We start from the raw sequence: 18,387 nt of genomic DNA, 5'->3' as shown, positions 1-18,387 counted from the left end.
CATATTTTGCATTTGGTGGCTGAAGGGTTATTAGTTGTCAGGGAAAGTTCATCCGTTATCATTAGCTAGACACAGCTTGGGTGTCATAGAAATGGAAATCTCTGCTGACACTTTTTGAATGTTATTTTCAATGCAAAATATGAATGTCTACAGGCACTTCATGTAAAAAGTTTCCAAAGAGAGCATCACAGGCTTTACAAAGTGGACGAATCCCACACAACCTTTCTCGTCCCTGAAAAGAGCAGTTCAGTTGTGCATCAGTGTGATCATCTGTTGGCGTGTCGTCATGATGAGGATTGATTTGATCTTGGTGCTTTTTTCAGGTGAGTTTATGATACTGAATCTGCAACTTACATGAGTATGAATATGATTTTCAAGAAATTAAATAATGGGTTATGCAGGAATTCCCAATTTGTGGGCGATATGACGAAATCTTATAACAAGATACGAGGTATTTTATTTCACGATAACAATATATATCACAAAATAGTTATTTTTGCTTTAAATAAGGTTTTTATGATATCACATTTTTTTAAACCATTGAAATTTTATAATTCTTATCACCATTTTCAACATCACAAAAACTACTAGCCTAACTATATATATATATAAAAAAAACCTCAAGCTTACTGAAGACAAGTAAACCGTGAATAAAGAAATTAATTACAAGTATGTAGGAAAACAAACTACAATAGAACAAATAGGCTGCTACATAAATTGAATAAAGTAATCAAATGTATAAAAACACTGAATGGTCTTCACTGTGTAAATTAAATATACATTTATTCTTGTTAAAGTTACAAAAGTGAGAGAGCAGTGAGAGATTTTCTCCCTTTTTTGTTGTTTGATTAACATTAATAACGACAGCAGGTTTGTTAGGCTGCTGTCACTTTAAGACCGACTGCAGATCTAATATACTCATGCGTTTTCTTTCTCAACTGTTTACATTCACTTAAGACATAAATGCCGTGTGACGGGTTAATGTCTCTCCACAGCTCTGAGCTCCGCTGTGAATTCCCGTGTATTTTACATTATTCCTGAGAGTATGAGCTGGGCAGATGCACAGGCGTACTGCAGACAGAAACACACTGATCTCGCCACTATTGATGACCAGGCGGAACTTGCTGAGCTGTTAAAAACTTTCCACAACTTTAAAGAAAACATGTGGATTGGACTCTATCGGACGACAGTGACTTCTCCCTGGATCTGGTCCGATCAGAGCAAATCCGAGTTCAGATTTTGGAGTAGCGGACAGCCGAACAACTCTGGTGGCAACCAGCTTTGTGTGCAGATGTATACTGATGGATCCTGGAACGACTGGGAGTGTCAGGCAAAAATGGCATTTATCTGCTATGGTGAGTTGTTTGCAATTTAACTTAACTGCTCATAGGATTGATTTAAAAAAAAAATAAAATAAAACAAAAATGACCAAATATAGAGATGCAATGTTCCCGCCTGACCGGAACGACATATTGTTATTTGTAGCATTTATTTGTATTTATTGTTTTCTTTTTTCTATATTTTATAATTCTCCACGGCACACCTGACAGCCTGTCACGGCACAATGGTTGGGAAACACTGCATTAACTTATGTTAACAGAGTTTTGCCTTATTAGTAAATTATAGAAATGAACATGGTAAATGCTGTACAAGTAATGTTCATTGTTAGTTCAGATGAACTAATACAGTGAACTAATCTGAGCAAATGAGACCTTACTGTAAATACAAAAAAATCTTGGACAGCTGCTTGTCATTGTCATTTATTTTAACTTCTTTATTAGCCTGAGAACTTCATCATACAGTATGTGTTTCTCTCACAGAGATGAAGAGACAGATTGTGAGATTGGAGGTGAAATCAAGTCAAAATTTGAATTTGAATGATCCTGAAGTGAAGAAAGAGATTTTAATGAAGGTTAGTTCAATACACTGAACATTGAAGATATATTAATGACTTACCAAGAGCCTTGTGTGATAAAGGTGTGTGTTCTTCAGATAGAGCAGATGCTGAAAGAGAAAGGACTGACAGAAGAAGCCAAACTGTTGTGGAAACAAATTTCTGGAGAAAATGTCTTTCAGAGAATGTGGTATCAGAAGAATGAAGTTTCTAAGACGCCCTGCAGCAGAATCAGGACCTGACCGTCTCATTTTAGTTGTAAATGTTCTGACTGGGAAAGTTATGAACAAACCTTCTTCCAGTAACGTTAATAGAACGTTTGTTCAAAGTTAGCTGGTCTTTTATAATCTATAAAGCACAAAAACTAAATTTTAAATGTAAAAAAAATTCAGAACGTCCAGAGAACATTCAAAAGCAACGTTCCTGTTTGCGTTATCATGAAATGGAATGTCCGCGTAACCAAGAAAAAACACATTTAAAACATTTAAAAAACTGGATGTTTTGAACATTTACAGAACATTCAGAAATAACAGGTTTTTTTTAGCTTGCATTAATAAAACGTTGTTAGCAGATGCTTTAGTTAGCAGGGTAGCTGCTCTCTGTCATATGTGCACTTCTGTAAAGCTGCAAAAATAGAATTTGTATGTTTTGTATAACAATAAACCATCCTTGCATCTTACACTGATGGTTTAGCCACACTTTGAATGCGTTTGCATTGTTAGTTGAGTCTTGTTCTGACCTAAAAGATAAATGTAAATGTAAATTGGAAAGCAAGACATGACACCTGCAGGTTAACACCTGTCCTGTAAGTAGTGATGAAACATAAAATGTTTTTAGAGAGTTGTACATTTATGCAAAACTATGTGTGACAATAACAATATTAACAAAAATATTTTCCACAATCATTAGCACTTCCTCAGTTCAGACTTTGCTTCGGTTCCTTACATGGTAACTTACAATCAGTAGAATCAGTTCTGATTAGGCATTTCACAGAATGCACGTTTGTAAAGCTTTTGTACATTTGTTTGTTTGTGTGAACACTTAATTTCTGTAATTTTGAGTGGTCAGAATGACAGTCACATTAATTTAGCATATGCTCATTTAAATGACTAAACTGATGCCGGTCTAAAGATGACTATAATGTTCATGATGCAGTAAAAAGCTGCCATTTACAACAACAACGTTTTATTCCATTGCTTTTTAAAGTAAAATAAAGTGTTTAATGTTGTTTATATGTCTATGTGGTGTTTTTAATATGCTTTAAGTCTCATACCTGGGTATCAACGAGACAACAGGTAATAGGAAGGTTTCTGACTGTGCAAGAGCGTGCAGGACGGTACAGGTTTGTGCTAATGCGTGTTTTACTATGGTTAATTGGTAAAGAGGGATGTTTAAGGAACAATATGGACAGTGTGTGCGCTATATTTGCAAGGTATGGACTTCACATTTCTATGTTGTGAACTAGAAAGAATTAGACACCACAGGAGGCTAATTGGCAAAAATGTTTATTAATTGAAGCACAATAAAGAAAGACACTGTTTCTATCTTACATCTGTGTTCATGGAGTTTGTACGCATCAATTACTTGCTCACTCTTGTTACCAATACCAGTGGCTTAGTGGAAGCCGGAACAGTAGTGCTCATATTTGTGTTCTTTCTAATCCATTTATATTTCAGCAGAGGTGGACAAAGTACACAACTTCCTTACTTGAGTGAAAGTGCAGATACTACTAGTCAAATATTAGTTTAGTTTAGTTTATTCGAGCTGTTCACAATCATGTTTGTTACAGAAGTCATAAACTTACACAGTAATGGAAGCTCAAAAGGAGTAGGCTGAAGCAAGGAAGCTTATGAGCTTATAAGCTTATTCTTTCAATTATTATTATTATTATTATTATTATAGTAATTTTTGGTTAACCATATGTTATTATAATGACGATGCTCATGAGCCAGTCTGGAGGAGGGGGTCCTTCACCTGACAGATCCATGTCTCGTCTGCCCTAATTCTCTTTTGTCTATCGTGTGCTGCAATAGTAATGACAAAGGTAATAAACAGCGTTCGTTTAACTCAATTTCCTAATTTTAATTATGACAGATCATGTGGAGACATTGGTGTCAGTAGTTGTATCAGCATGATATGATATATTATACTCATTTTAATAGACAGTGACAGAAATCCTGCTTAGTGGTTACATTTGACATATTGCCTTAAAATACTTATCTTATATTGTTTTTTGAATTGATGAAAATTTACAGCTCTTTTTAATTCATCCTTTAAGTCATTCCAAAAGTCCACACCTCTTCGAGTGACACATTGGCTCCTGAGGGTAGTACGGACACACTGCACCTTAAAATTAAGCCTTCCCCGCAAATTATATCCGTCTTCTCTGTTGGTAAATAATTGTTGGATGTTGCTTGGAAGTTGATTAGTTCTAGCTTTAAATACAATTAAAAGCACTTTTAGTTTTATTAAATCTTCAAGTTTTAGAAGGTTAGTTTTTTTAAACAGATTTTTTAAACAGTGTTGAATACTGTCCCTGAACTCAACGTTGTGCACTATCCTAATAGCTTTTTTTTGTAGTTTAAATACAGTCTCTAGATGGCTACTGTAGGTATTTCCCCAAATCTCCGTGCAGTAACTGTGGTAAGGAAGTATGAGCGAATAGTACATGATAAGGAGAGCTTGTTGGCCCAATAGATATCTACACTTGCCCATAATAGCAATATTTTTTGCTAATTTAGTACGTATACTGTTTATTTTGTCGTCTCCAGCTAATATTGTGTCTAAGAATCACTCCTAGGAATTTCTACTTCCCCATCGTGAGAACACATTGACGGCCTAAGACATGAAACGAGCGGTTTGTGTGAGAAAACGAACAGTATTTGTATCGTTTTTACCTCTTATAACACAGCCACGTCCAAGTGATCTGAGGGCGCGAGTGCATCCTGGTGTATGACGTGTGCGCAGACTGGTGCATAGATATATATACACTAGATGTCACTTTAAAGACATTTGTTCCAATGAACTGCCGTAGCCAAGGCGATATCTAGTGTATATATCTATGCACCAGTCTGCGCACACGTCACACACCAGGATGCACTCGCGCCCTCAGATCACTTGGACGTGGCTGTGTTACAAGAGGTAAAAACAATATATAAATACTGTTTGTTTTCTCACACAAACCGCTCGTTTCATGTCTTAGGCCATCAATGTGTACTTACGATGGGGAATTGTTTAATCTGGACGATGGGGAATTGTTTTAATTTGGACTCTGTGCATGCTCTTTGAGACCGTGACCATAGACCTGCATGATATGACTGACAGACAAGAACGGTTTGACCTAAAAATATCAAAATTTAAACTACTGTGGAAAAAAAGACACCTACATCTTGGATGCCCTTGAGGTAAGCTAAAACATACCAAAATTTAATTTCAAAGTTAACTATTCCTTTAATTAACTCTGGGGATATATTTTTGTAAAATAATCAGAGTAAGTGATTTGATGAATATATATATATATATATATATATACAGTGAGGAAAATAAGTATTTGAACACCCTGCTATTTTGCAAGTTCTCCCACATAGAAATCATGGAGGGGTCTGAAATTGTCATCGTAGGTGCATGTCCACTGTGAGAGACATAATCTAAAAAAAAAAAAAATCCAGAAATCACAATGTATGATTTTTTAGCTATTTATTTGTGTGATACAGCTGCAAATAAGTATTTGAACACCTGAGAAAATCAATGTTAATATTTGGTACAGTAGCCTTTGTTTGCAATTACAGAGGTCAAACGTTTCCTGTAGTTTTTCACAAGGTTTGCACACACTGCAGGAGGGATTTTGGCCCACTCCTCCACACAGATCTTCTCTAGATCAGTCAGGTTTCTGGGCGGTCGCTGAGAAACACAGAGTTTGAGCTCCCTCCAAAGATTCTCTATTGGGTTTAGGTCTGGAGACTGGCTAGGCCACGCCAGAACCTTGATATGCTTCTTACAGAGCCACTCCTTGGTTATCCTGGCTGTGTGCTTCGGGTCATTGTCATGTTGGAAGACCCAGCCTCGACCCATCTTCAATGCTCTAACTGAGGGAAGGAGGTTGTTCCCCAAAATCTCGCAATACATGGCCCCGGTCATCCTCTCCTTAATACAGTGCAGTCGCCCTGTCCCATGTGCAGAAAAACACCCCCAAAGCATGATGCTACCACCCCCATGCTTCACAGGATGGTGTTCTTGGGATGGTACTCCTCATTCTTCTTCCTCCAAACACGTTTAGTGGAATTATGAACAAAAAGTTCTATTTTGGTCTCATCTGACCACATGACTTTCTCCCATGACTCCTCTGGATCATCCAAATGGTCATTGGCAAACTTAAGACGGGCCTTGACATGTGCTGGTTTAAGCAGGGGAACCTTCCGTGCCATGCATGATTTCAAACCATGACGTCTTAGTGTATTACCAACAGTAACCTTGGAAACGGTGGTCCCAGCTCTTTTCATGGTCATTGACCAGCTCCTCCCGTGTAGTTCTGGGCTGATTTCTCACTTTTCTTAGGATCATTGAGACCCCACGAGGTGAGATCTTGCATGGAGCCCCAGTCCGAGGGAGATTGACAGTCATGTTTAGCTTCTTCCATTTTCTAATGATTGCTCCAACAGTGGACCTTTTTTCACCAAGCTGATTGGTAATTTCCCCGCAGCCCTTTCCCGCCTTGTGGAGGTGTACAATTTTGTCTCTAGTGTCTTTGGACAGCTCTTTGGGTCTTGGCCATGTTAGTAGTTGGATTCTTACTGATTGTATGGGGTGGACAGGTGTCTTTATGCAGCTAACGACCTCAAACACGTGCATCTAATTTAGTATAATAAATGGAGTGGAGGTGGACATTTTAAAGGCAGACTAACAGGTCTTTGAGGGTCAGAATTCTAGCTGATAGACAGGTGTTCAAATACTTATTTGCAGCTGTATCATACAAATAAATAGTTAAAAAATCATATATTGTGATTTCTGGATTTTTTTTTTTTTAGATTATGTGTCTCACAGTGGACATGCACCTACGATGACAATTTCAGACCCCTCCATGATTTCCAAGTGGGAGAACTTGCAAAATAGCAGGGTGTTCAAATACTTATTTTCCTCACTGTATATATATATATATATATATATATATATATATATATATATATATATATATGACATTTAGTAGTTTCATTTAGTTTTGAGTCATATAACAATAATAATATGTCAGACATTGCTCTGTTTAATGTTGATTTAAGTGGGTATATTCTCCCAGGATTTTCTTTGTTAATGAGTTAATATACAATTGAACAAAGAAAAGCAAAAGATCTGAAATTTCATGTGATTTATATCTGTTGTCAATTCAGATAATGTGAATGAGTGACGAGTTCTCTGCATTATGCAGGTTTTTTTTTTTTTTTCCTTCTTGTTTCCGGTTGATGTGTACTTCTTGAGTTGACCGTGGACGAGCGAACGATGAGCCAACAGTGCCTAGTTGATGTCACAACGCATCTTTCTCTAGCGCGAGCTCAGTATCCTTAATCTGTCATCAAACAGATAAGAGAATACAACCCACCATACACTTTGCGGGTAGTAAATTCTTTTTTTTCCTTCTTTTCCTGTCACGTGACCACTTCTGCTTCTATTTTTTTCTACTTCAATATTTCTTTCCTGGAGGGATCAGACTTTAAAGTCGGTATGAAATCAAATTTGACAAATCTTCTTTTTATATGTAATATTGTAGTGTTTATTATAAATGATTTATCTGTGCACTTCATTATTTTTTTTAAATTCATGTACCCTTATAATCTTTAATCAAATACATTACCCTTCCCCCCCCCTCGAAACGACCTCTCTTCTCTTTCGGTCACGTGCCATGGCGAAAGGGTGCGGCCAGAGCCGATGAGGGTGCGGCTATCGAGATGCTCTCGAGGGTGAACTTGACTGATAACAGAGAATGTCTAATAAGGTGATAACTTGACTTGACTCATCTTGGTTCGCAGGAATAATAAAATAAAATAAAAAATCCTTCATGGGAGGGTAACGGTGGGAAGTCCGGTGGAGAGAAATCCTCCACAACTGAATGTAAACTGGCATTCAAATCTGCCTCCATTTGGTTTGCAACGCCCAACCTCCAACGATCCAATCAATTCCCGAAGGACGAAATCAAGCCCGCCCTACATTTTTTTCTAATTTCAGAAGCCGTTTCACTCGGATATACGTCACAACAAGGAAAAAATGACATGATAATGATAGTTTACACCTGAGAATACAATGTCCCACCCATTATGCATAATGAGCCATTCATTCAGGTGTGACACTGACTGAGCCACAATGCAAGGACAAAAGATATATTTAGAAGAAGACTTATGTTGACCATTTAAGATTTTGCTTGCATCTATCTTGTAAATATGTTTTGGTATTTTATTAAAAAGGTTACAATTACAACAATAAATACAATTTCAACAATATTTCAAGTGTACTCTTTCTTTGTAAAAAAAATGATTATAGGCCTACATTTTATCATATGTATTCATTAGTTTGAATATAGCCAACATTGGAACAGCTAACATCTTAGTTAATGACTTTATTTTTGACAAAAATAGTATTTTATATATATAACATATTTTTATATTTATATTTATATTGTATATTTTTTATATATATATAACATATGAGCAGAAATTGCTAAACAAAAGCTTATTTGATGAGGCAGTATATTCTACAGTAAAAACTGTACCCAAATCTAGTCAACAAAATGTTGTCTTTCATATTTCGCCTGACTGTAACGTTGTTTTTATGAAATATTAGGGCATATAAATGTTAATTTGCACTATAACACGTTGCTTATACAAATAGCCTACATTTTATTTCAACATATTTCAGTCGATTTTTACTCATAGCAATACAGTTTGCTAAAACATCATCATTCATTCACACACAGAAACGCGATTTAAATTTAAACGGTCTTTTTGCGAGCTGTGGTAAACAGCGTGCATCTCTGCCGTTCAATCATTCACAAACAGAAACGCGATTCACTTGAGAAGGAAAAAAAAAATACTACAGTATTCCTCAGCTCAGTCAGATCCTTGCTCCTCGAAATACCTGCACTTCTGAGGTACATTTTTCATTATTATTCCTCACAGCGCTGCGAGACTGTGTAAACAAGTACCATGATCTGAATAAATTGTGTTTTCTCGAGCTGATATGGGGGCGTTCACAGGTTTGCATGGATTACCTCAGTCATTTGCGTTTGAATAGCGCGTGCTCTCCGTGGGCGGGGTCACATTAAAAATAATTAGATGAGATGAGAATGACTGACATCTCGCTCTTTTCTTACAGATTACCTGAACTGAGAATATTTGTTTTTTTATGTAAATTACTTCATTTAAAAGAAGAGAATTCAAGCTTCATGCCTGTGTGTCTGTATGCCTGATTGACTGAGTATTGACTGAGTTATTGTTCATTTTCGGACGCGTTTCAGAATAGACTTCACTGACAGAGAGAAGGCAGAACCCGCTTCGTGTTTATTTTTCTTTATTTGGCAAAAAGCACAACACTTAACCCCCAGGGGGTTAACTGTATGTTCACCAACTGAGACCAATACAGTACATTTTCTTTAATTTCTCAAGTTGTGTTGAAATTGCTGTCTCAATCCTCCTTTCCGAACTTAGATGTTTACTATACTGTGCCCGTTCAACCTGATCAGTTTATTTAGAACCCTACAATAGAGTGATACAACAGGTTACATGAATATTTGTGAATATATTATCGATTAAGGTAACGCAGTGTGCAGTAGTCCTTGTGGGACGCGTAATTGTTGGATATAAAGAAAGACTGTAGATAGCTGTGATGTATTGTATGCTTGCAAGTTTTGCATTTGAGACAGTAGAGATTCCGTAGTTAGAGTGCTGAGAATGTTGGGAAATATTCGGGGGGCGCGCGTTTGTGCAGAAAAGAAACTCAGAGTAAAGTTGTAGTCATAAGACAGACATTCCGTCTCACGTGTTTTCTTTTGAATAGATACATAACAGAAAAATTGGCGACAAGGATAAAGTTTTGTTCACATTATGGAGCTTATTGAAAATATAGGCGAGTTTGTTCCGAAAGCAGAGTCTTGGTCGGCTTATAACAGGTTGCGACCCTGTTGCGTGACCGCTGTGTGACCGTTTCGTAATTGGAATCCGCAACGAAGCCTGCCAACGGCGACTGTTGTCAGAATCTAATCTGACGTTTGCACGTGCGTTTGAGATCGCATTGAGTATGGAGACGGCAGAGAAAGACACACAGCAGCTGAGAGGGCTTGACTCGCGCTCGGGTGTAGTGCATAAAGTGGATGTGCGGGCGCGAGCAGCGCAACATTCCGATCAGAGAGGGAAAAAAATGCTATAGATGCCATGGCAAAGATCACAGCCCTCAGGTATGTCATTTCAAGGATGCAGAATGCCATAATTGTGGGAAAATTGACCACATCAAAAGAGCTTGCAGAGGAAAAATGGAAGCTGGGAGAAGTAAACGTTATGTGGAGAAAAACACTAAGTATGTGGGGGTAGAGGAAGCTGAGTTGCCCATTTTTTTTGCTACTAAGTGATGAGAACGGCAAAAAGTAATTCATAGAGGCATTTAAAGTAAATGGCAAAGAAATTATGATGGAAATTGATACCGGCGCGGCCGTGAGCATCATATCTGAGAAACTATTTCAAGCTGCGTTCTCAAAAGAGCCACTAGAGGTCGCCAGAGTCAAGCTTAAAATGTACACAGGAGAGATTATGCCTGTGTTGGGACAGTTTCAAGCTAATGTGAGCTACGAAAAACAATGTGAATTGCTACTCGTAATAGTAGTAAAAGGGGAGGGGCCAGCTCTGTGTGGCAGAAATTGGCAACAAAAGCTCACCTTGAACTGGAAAAAAGGTCCCTGGAAGAGGTGCTAGATTCGTGCTCAGAGGTGCTCAAAGATGAACTAGGCACACTCCGTGGGCTTAAGGCAAAGATACTGGTGAATCCTGAAATTCCCCCACACTTTTGTAAATCACGCACACTGCCGTTTTCCATGAAAGCTCAAGTTGACGCGGAGCTGGACCGACTGGAGAAGGCTGGAATAATCACGCCAGTAAAACACAGTGAATGGGCAGCACCCATTGTGCCAGTGGTAAAAAAGGACAAAACCATAAGACTGTGTGGAGACTATAAATTAACTGAGAATCAAGCAGCTACTACAGAGACTTAACCACTACCTCGGATTGAGGAGTTGATGGCTACACTGACTGGGGGAACTGTGTTTTCTAAGGTTGACCTGGCTTCAGCGTACGAGCAGGTTCTTCTTGATGATGAGTCCAAACAGCTGCTAACCATCAACACCCACAGGATTATTTGTCTACAATAGACTACCATTTGGTGTCAGTTCAGCACCCTCAATCTTTCAAAGAATTATGGAGAACATCATGAAAGATTTTGATGTCGTTGTTTATCTGGATGACCTACTGGTCACTGGAAGGACAGAACATGAACATCTGCAGAGGCTACAGGCAGTGCTGCAGACTCCAGGAGAATGGCTTGAGAGTGAAACAGTAAAAATGTGAGTTTGGAAAAAGCAAATTGAATATCTAGGATTTGTGCTAGACAGCCAGGGCCTTCATCCATCTCCAGACAAAGTTGCTGCAATCCGGGATGCACCAGCACACACCTGTGTTAAGGAGCTGAGAGCATTTCTGGGTTTGGTCAACTATTATGGATGTTTTTTGCCCAACCAATGTACAGTGGCAGCTCCCCTCTACAGACTGTTGAGAGATAATGTACCATGGGAATGGAAGCAGTCAGAGCAAAGAGCTTTTGAAAAATGTAAAGACTTGCTTACGAACGAAAGGGTTCTAGTACATTATGATCCAAGTTTACCACTCACCTTAGCATGCGATTCTTCAGCATATGGGATTGGAGCTGTTTTGCAACACACCATGCCCACTGGAGAGGAACGTCCTGTGGCTTATGCCTCACAATCTCTGGCTCCTGCGGAGAAAAAGTATTCGCAAATTGAAAAGAGGGGTTGGCGCTCATCTTCGGGGTAAAAAAAATTCACCAATATTTGTGGGGAAGGAAATTCAAGATGGTGACTGACCATAAACATTTGTTGACTTTGTTCGGAGAGCATAAAAGTCTACCCGCCATGGCAGCGGCCAGGATTCAAAGATGGACTATCATCCTTTCAGCTTATGACTACTATTGAATACTGTCCCTCAGAGAAACACAGTAATGCAGATGGACTTTCGCGTGTTCCCCTGCCGGACACGACTGATGTGGGCACAGCCGCCTTGTCAGAAAATATTCATGCACTAATAGCTGAACACTTCGAACAAGCTCCCTTGAATGCGGATCAGGTGGCATGGGTAACATGCAGAGACAAGGTGTTGTCCAAAGTCCTGAAGTATGTCATGGAGGGTTGGCCGATGGATGTGGATGAAAGTTTGAAAGCTTACCACTCATGCAGATATGAATTGTCTGCAGAGAGAGGATGCGTGCTCTGGGGCACCAGGGTGATAATACCTGATAAACTGAGAAAAACTGTGCTGAAAGAACTGCACGTCGGTCTACAAGGAATAGTAAAGATGAAAACTCTTGCCCGCAAATATGTGTGGTGGCCTAAAGTGGATACAGATCTGGAGCAGGTTAGCAGAGCCTGTGAGCCGTGCCAGATGGAACAAAAGGCTCCACGTCAGGTTCCGTTACACCCTTGGGAATTTCCAGGTCAAAGCTGGAAAAGACTACATATAGACTTTGCTGGTCCTTTTCTAGGACACACATTAATGATACTTGTGGATGTATCTAACCTCACCTCACAAGCTACCATCGCAAGACTGAGGAGGTTGTTTGCGGCATACGGACTTCCGGAGAAAATTGTCACAGACAATGGAACACAATTTACGTCTGAGGAGTTCAAAAACTTCATGCATCTAGATTATAGTCTGTAATCATATCATTAACAATAAGTGCTTTTGAAGTAAGGGATCGAACATTCAGCAACCCAAGCTTTATCTTTTGCTCATTTGTATTATATTTGTTTTTTACTTGTTGAACATCAATTAAATTTTTACTATTAGATGGGTTTGGAAGTTTTTTGTACTTCCTAATTCGGGGAACAGACACAGTCTCTATATGATGATATCTAGGTGAAAGAGGCTCTATGTGATGGGATTTATTCATTGAACAAATAAACATGATGATCATTTACTGTACCTGCAGCAGTGGACAGATTGGAGGTTGATGGCGACTGATTCAGTATTCTTATCAGTTTTTACTCAAGTTATCTTCAGTGCAAAACCTGTTTTCTGTCACAGATGCAAAATCTTTCTGTATTGCTACACTAATTTCCATTTGAACTTTGCTACAACATAAGACTCTTCATTCAAATGGCTACGTATTTACATGGAAAATATCCAGTGACTTCTTGTATCACGTATATCTTAAAGGGCAACCATTAACAAAATCAAACTCCTCGTTATATATAAGGTATATATATATATATATAATTTACAGTATACATAAATTCAGTATACATTCACAATTTTTATTAATGTATACATATATGAATGAACATATGAATGTTTGTGGGTGATAATATCAGTGAGATATCAATACTCCACTCATCTCCTGTACCATGTCCTTTCTATTCATCCTGTAGAAACTGCCACTGGCCAAAGGGTTCCCATTTTCATGGAAGATTCTGGATGTGGAAGATTCTGGGGCTGGAATGAACTCATTGGCTTGAGTGAGTTTGTGAGCGGACTCTGGAGTTGACGGGGGTGACTGTGACCACAGCACATACTCAATATATCAGGCTAGAGAACATGTGGTAGCTGCTGCAGGTACCTGATGAAATAGATGATGGTCCAATCCAGCCCAAAAGATGGACTTACGGGTATTGTTGCTCTAGGGCACTAGATGGGCGAGCTTGAGGAACTCCTCCACACATTCCTCGATCGGGTGGGCATTTTGAGACAAAGAGAGAAGCAGATCAGCCGGGTCAATAGGAGTGAGGTAAATGCCCATCTTGCCCTCAGGTTTTTTTTTTTTTTTTTTGTGAAGGTTCTGGCATGCTGTCACACTGTTGTGTTCAGACACTCACTGGAATCCAGAATCAAAATCTAAGGATGTTTTATTTAAGTTTTCAAATGGAAGACTAGGAAATCACAGTAAAAATAACTCAACTCAACAGCTTCAGCTAGACTAAGCAGCAAAAACACGACTAATACCAGAACAAATGGTGAACCTGTGAAGACTGTGAGTATAAACAGAGTGAGGGTAACTAAGGGGCTGTTTACACCTGGCCACTTTATGTGTTTTCTCAGATCGGATAGCTATCTGATTTATCAAAACGATTCCATTTACACCTGGCCACATAAATGTGTTTTTACAAAACGGATATAAATCCGATCTTCAATTCCCGCGCTATATGCAGATTTACTGGAGTGCACATCACCGAAAGCAACAGATATGCTTTTATTGATCATCAGCTAAAATTTCAAAATCAAAGACCGCAATTAGAGAGAGCGGCAACAGCCCTGGTAAGATTATTTCGTTTCTTTACTTTTAATGAAGATGATTGTGTGTTAAGCGTCTGCGACTGACTTTCACTTTGATTTGCGTTAGTTTGCACGTTGGCTTGAGGAATATATGCTCAGCTTCTCATCTGCGGTGATGAGTGTTGCAGTAGCGTCGTCATATCTGGCTTTAACATGACATATAGCTTATAACACGCTCTCACATGTTTATTTTTTAGCATTTTTGGGGGAAGTAAAATTTACATATGTGGTTTCAACAACCAGATGCATTTACACTTGTCCGGTTTCGTCTGGAATGCGGCCCGGACCTCCCCCTGAAGTGGTTTAAGCGATCGGATTCGAATCCGTCTCGGATAGCGATCCGCCCCTAATGAGCAACACCTGAATTGAATACTCAAATCAATCTGTAACCATGGTAACAAACAGACAGGGGAAACTGAGGGTGTTTACACGACAACAATGTATTAAAAACAGACGACAACATTGTCAAAACGATCCCTGTTCACACAGATCTGCGAAAATGACTGTATTAGTTGGCGGTGCCACTTTGTCAAGAAACACCCCTAGAATGTCATATACAAGCGCATGACGTTACTGTGACAGTGCAGTAAACTATACGGCCATGTTTACGTTTACTTTCACTTTTAACGGAAAGGGTGGAGTGAGTAATTAATGGCGGAAAGGGAAATGGAGGTGAGGCCTATTTAGTCAGGTGGAAGGAGGACACGTCTTCGGGGTATGTTTCGATTCGTGAGAAGGAGAGTGAAGTAAATGGTTACCATGTGGAGTGGAAGGCGGCGTTTGTTTGAACTGAGGCTTCCCGCGCACGCTGTCTGATGCGACGTGGAGTCTGGCGATTCCATAGCGACGCACCTTAAAGATCGGCTGTTGTTGGTGAGCGGTTCACTCTCAAACAAGTCCAAGGCGTTAAACTTCCTTCCTGGAGCCAGACGAGGTCCAACTACACTCTCCAGGTTGCGATTCTGTCCGCCAAAATTGGTCAGTGTGCCCGACGCGCAATCTCACACTACACTCATTCACACGCTATCAGACACACACACATTCCATTCAGATCCGCACATTTGTTTTATTGCTTATTCGTGCTTTTTGATTAAGTTGAATGCCTTATCGTTGATCTTTAAAGTTTTGCATTTTGTTTGAGTTTTCAACCACGAAATGTGAATTCAAAATGTTTTTTCCTCTTTCTCTTTTGTTATATGTAAAGTTTGGCGTGATTATGGACACACGAATCTGCCAGTGTTGACGCCCAGCTAGAGTGTGACCAGTATGACCTGGGATTTCCTTTATAGCGTTTGTGATTGTGTGAACACTGATTTGGAACTGAGAAATTTAACTGTTATGTTAAGAACTATATCTATCTATTTCTTTATTTACTGTTTTTTTTTGTTTTTTTTTTTCGAAATAAGTATTTTTTTTAATAATGTTTATGGACATTATGCAATAAATTCCAACTTGTTTTGAAATACTTGTTTTTGTGTGTAATCAGTGGTTTTCTTTTGCTATCCTGGGTTGTTTGATTTTTGTCAGTTTTAGAAAACTGTCTGGCGCCCGAATTTGTCGTTAAAAAAAATAATAATTTAAGTTTAGGGCAGCCACCACCACTGTTACATTACCGTTTTCAAAAATTCATGGTTTTGTTGTTTAAATGGAGACATTAAAGCCATCGGCTTTAAAACCAGTTTTCAAAAGCTTGCATTTTCAGGCCCCAGAAACGCTGTAATAACGCATAAAACGCATACAAAGTTTTCAGTTGAAAATGGTGTCGTGTAAACAGACCCTGAGAGGACAGAACTATTCAACAACTAGAAAACTTATCATGAAACTCAGGCATGATCAAAACAGAGAAACAGACCAAAAATAAACTCAAAACATGACAGATACAGTCCCTGTATCTATATTAAGTCTTAATATCTTACACAATTTGTATGTACACTTCCTCTAAAGTAAATGTATCAATGTATCTTGTTTTCAGGATTTTTTTAATCTGCAAAAAAATAAAAAATAAATCCTTGAAAATCATGTTTTCAATGACTTAATGCTGACTTTAGCAAAACTCCCAAAAAATCCACCTCCTTAATGTTTGAGAGTTGACAGTGAAAAGTTTGCATAAAAATGGATGTAAACGGAGCATGGCTGGATTCTCACTAACGCCTCTGGCTTCACATTTTAAACCACATAGTAGACCCACACTGATGAATAAAACATACAAAAATCATAAAAAAACAGTAACATAATCCTAAAAGTTAAAAAGACGGAGAACACAAATAACAGGACCACTTCTCACGTACCTACGAGAACATAGTAGATTATTTGCTCTAAGTGAATGGTTAAGGTTATTGTGTAAGGAACAGAAACTGCTCTTTGTAAATAATTGGAATCTTTTTTGGGAGTGACTTGCTGATGGTCTGTATCCCAGCAGAATCAGTTCAGATCTTTTGTCTGACCATATCTCCAGGTTATTCTATATATCTCCAGCACCAAATCTCAAATCACAGAATTTGGGTAACACTTTATAATAACGTTCAGTTGTAAGCAGTGTTGGTCAAGTTACTTGGAAAAAGTAATTAGTTACTGATTACTGATTACTTCTCCAAGAAAGTAATCCAGTTACTTTACTGATTACTTATTTTCAAAAGTAATTAGTTACTTTACTAGTTACTTTTCGAAAACATGATGCATGAAATGAATACGATATAAAGCAATAGACCTTTCTGCTTAATTCTATTCTTTCTGCATATTCCATCATCTAAAATTGAATCAAATGAAACATTCTTTTTTAAAACTTGTTTTATTAGTTTCAGTATTTTAACTTATGCACTTTGCATCAATGGCTCACTCATTAAGATGGTCGCCTGCCGCCTCCTACTGGCGGTTTATAAATATTATTTCTATACACAAATAATATTTCTTATTTGTAATGTATATTCAAAAAATATTTTAAATAATCTCATTACATTATTTAATGCAGTTTATTTGATTGGTAACAGCCCTTTAGCACCTTATTATTCTATTGTAATTTATTGATCAAATTTAAGAATTTTAAATGAAAGATGAAGCAAACGATTAGGGAAAAATGCCCTTTAAAGGTCATTTTAAAAGGTTAAAATATCATAAATATGCCGATTTATATATGTTAAAGCTGACTGAAATGATGAGAATACTGATTCGGAATAAATTATATTTACAACACACAAAAAGATCTAAAATTTTTCCTGTTCTAACAAATGTTTTTACTCGGACAAGTGAATGACCGACCGAAGGACAAATGAAAAGGCTTAAATGTTGAGCCCTGGTATATACTTTTTATTATTATTCATTTATTTACCCATAAACCTGTCTTTAGGAAACCATAAGTTACAGTGGCAAGAATAACTTTGTGAAACCTTTGGGGATGGTGGACAGGGTTTACATTAAGACAGGAGTTTGCCTTAATCTAGTTGATCATGCATTTCTTTTCTTTTATTCCACAGCTGATGTGTGCAGTTTTTGCACACAGTCTGAAAAGGTTTTTTGGCAGTTTGCTAAAATAAAAGACCCATTCTAAGAGCTGTTGACTTTTCTACCTTGGGAAAGAACGTTAAACGAACAACTTAAAAAGGCATGACAAATCATGACATAAGACTGACATCACTCACAACGAACCAATGCATTATCCCTCTTGAACAAATATAACGTCTAATGTTTGCACAAGCATACAGTTTACCATTACGACATCGTTCATGAATAAACATGACGTCTGAACACGGACAAACGGTTCGTGTTGACGCGTCAAAATTCACGCGTTTCGTTTAAAGACTTTTGAACGCGATCGCTTGCCATAGTGTTTACCACTCGCGGCGCTCATGTCATTTTCACTCACGAGTCACGGCTCACGTCGCGAGACAGTCTCGCAGTATAACGCAGTAA

Source organism: Scardinius erythrophthalmus (genome assembly GCF_964197995.2).
Source record: "Scardinius erythrophthalmus genome assembly, chromosome: 2".
NCBI lineage: Eukaryota > Metazoa > Chordata > Actinopteri > Cypriniformes > Leuciscidae > Scardinius > Scardinius erythrophthalmus.
This window is presented reverse-complemented; position numbering follows the sequence as displayed.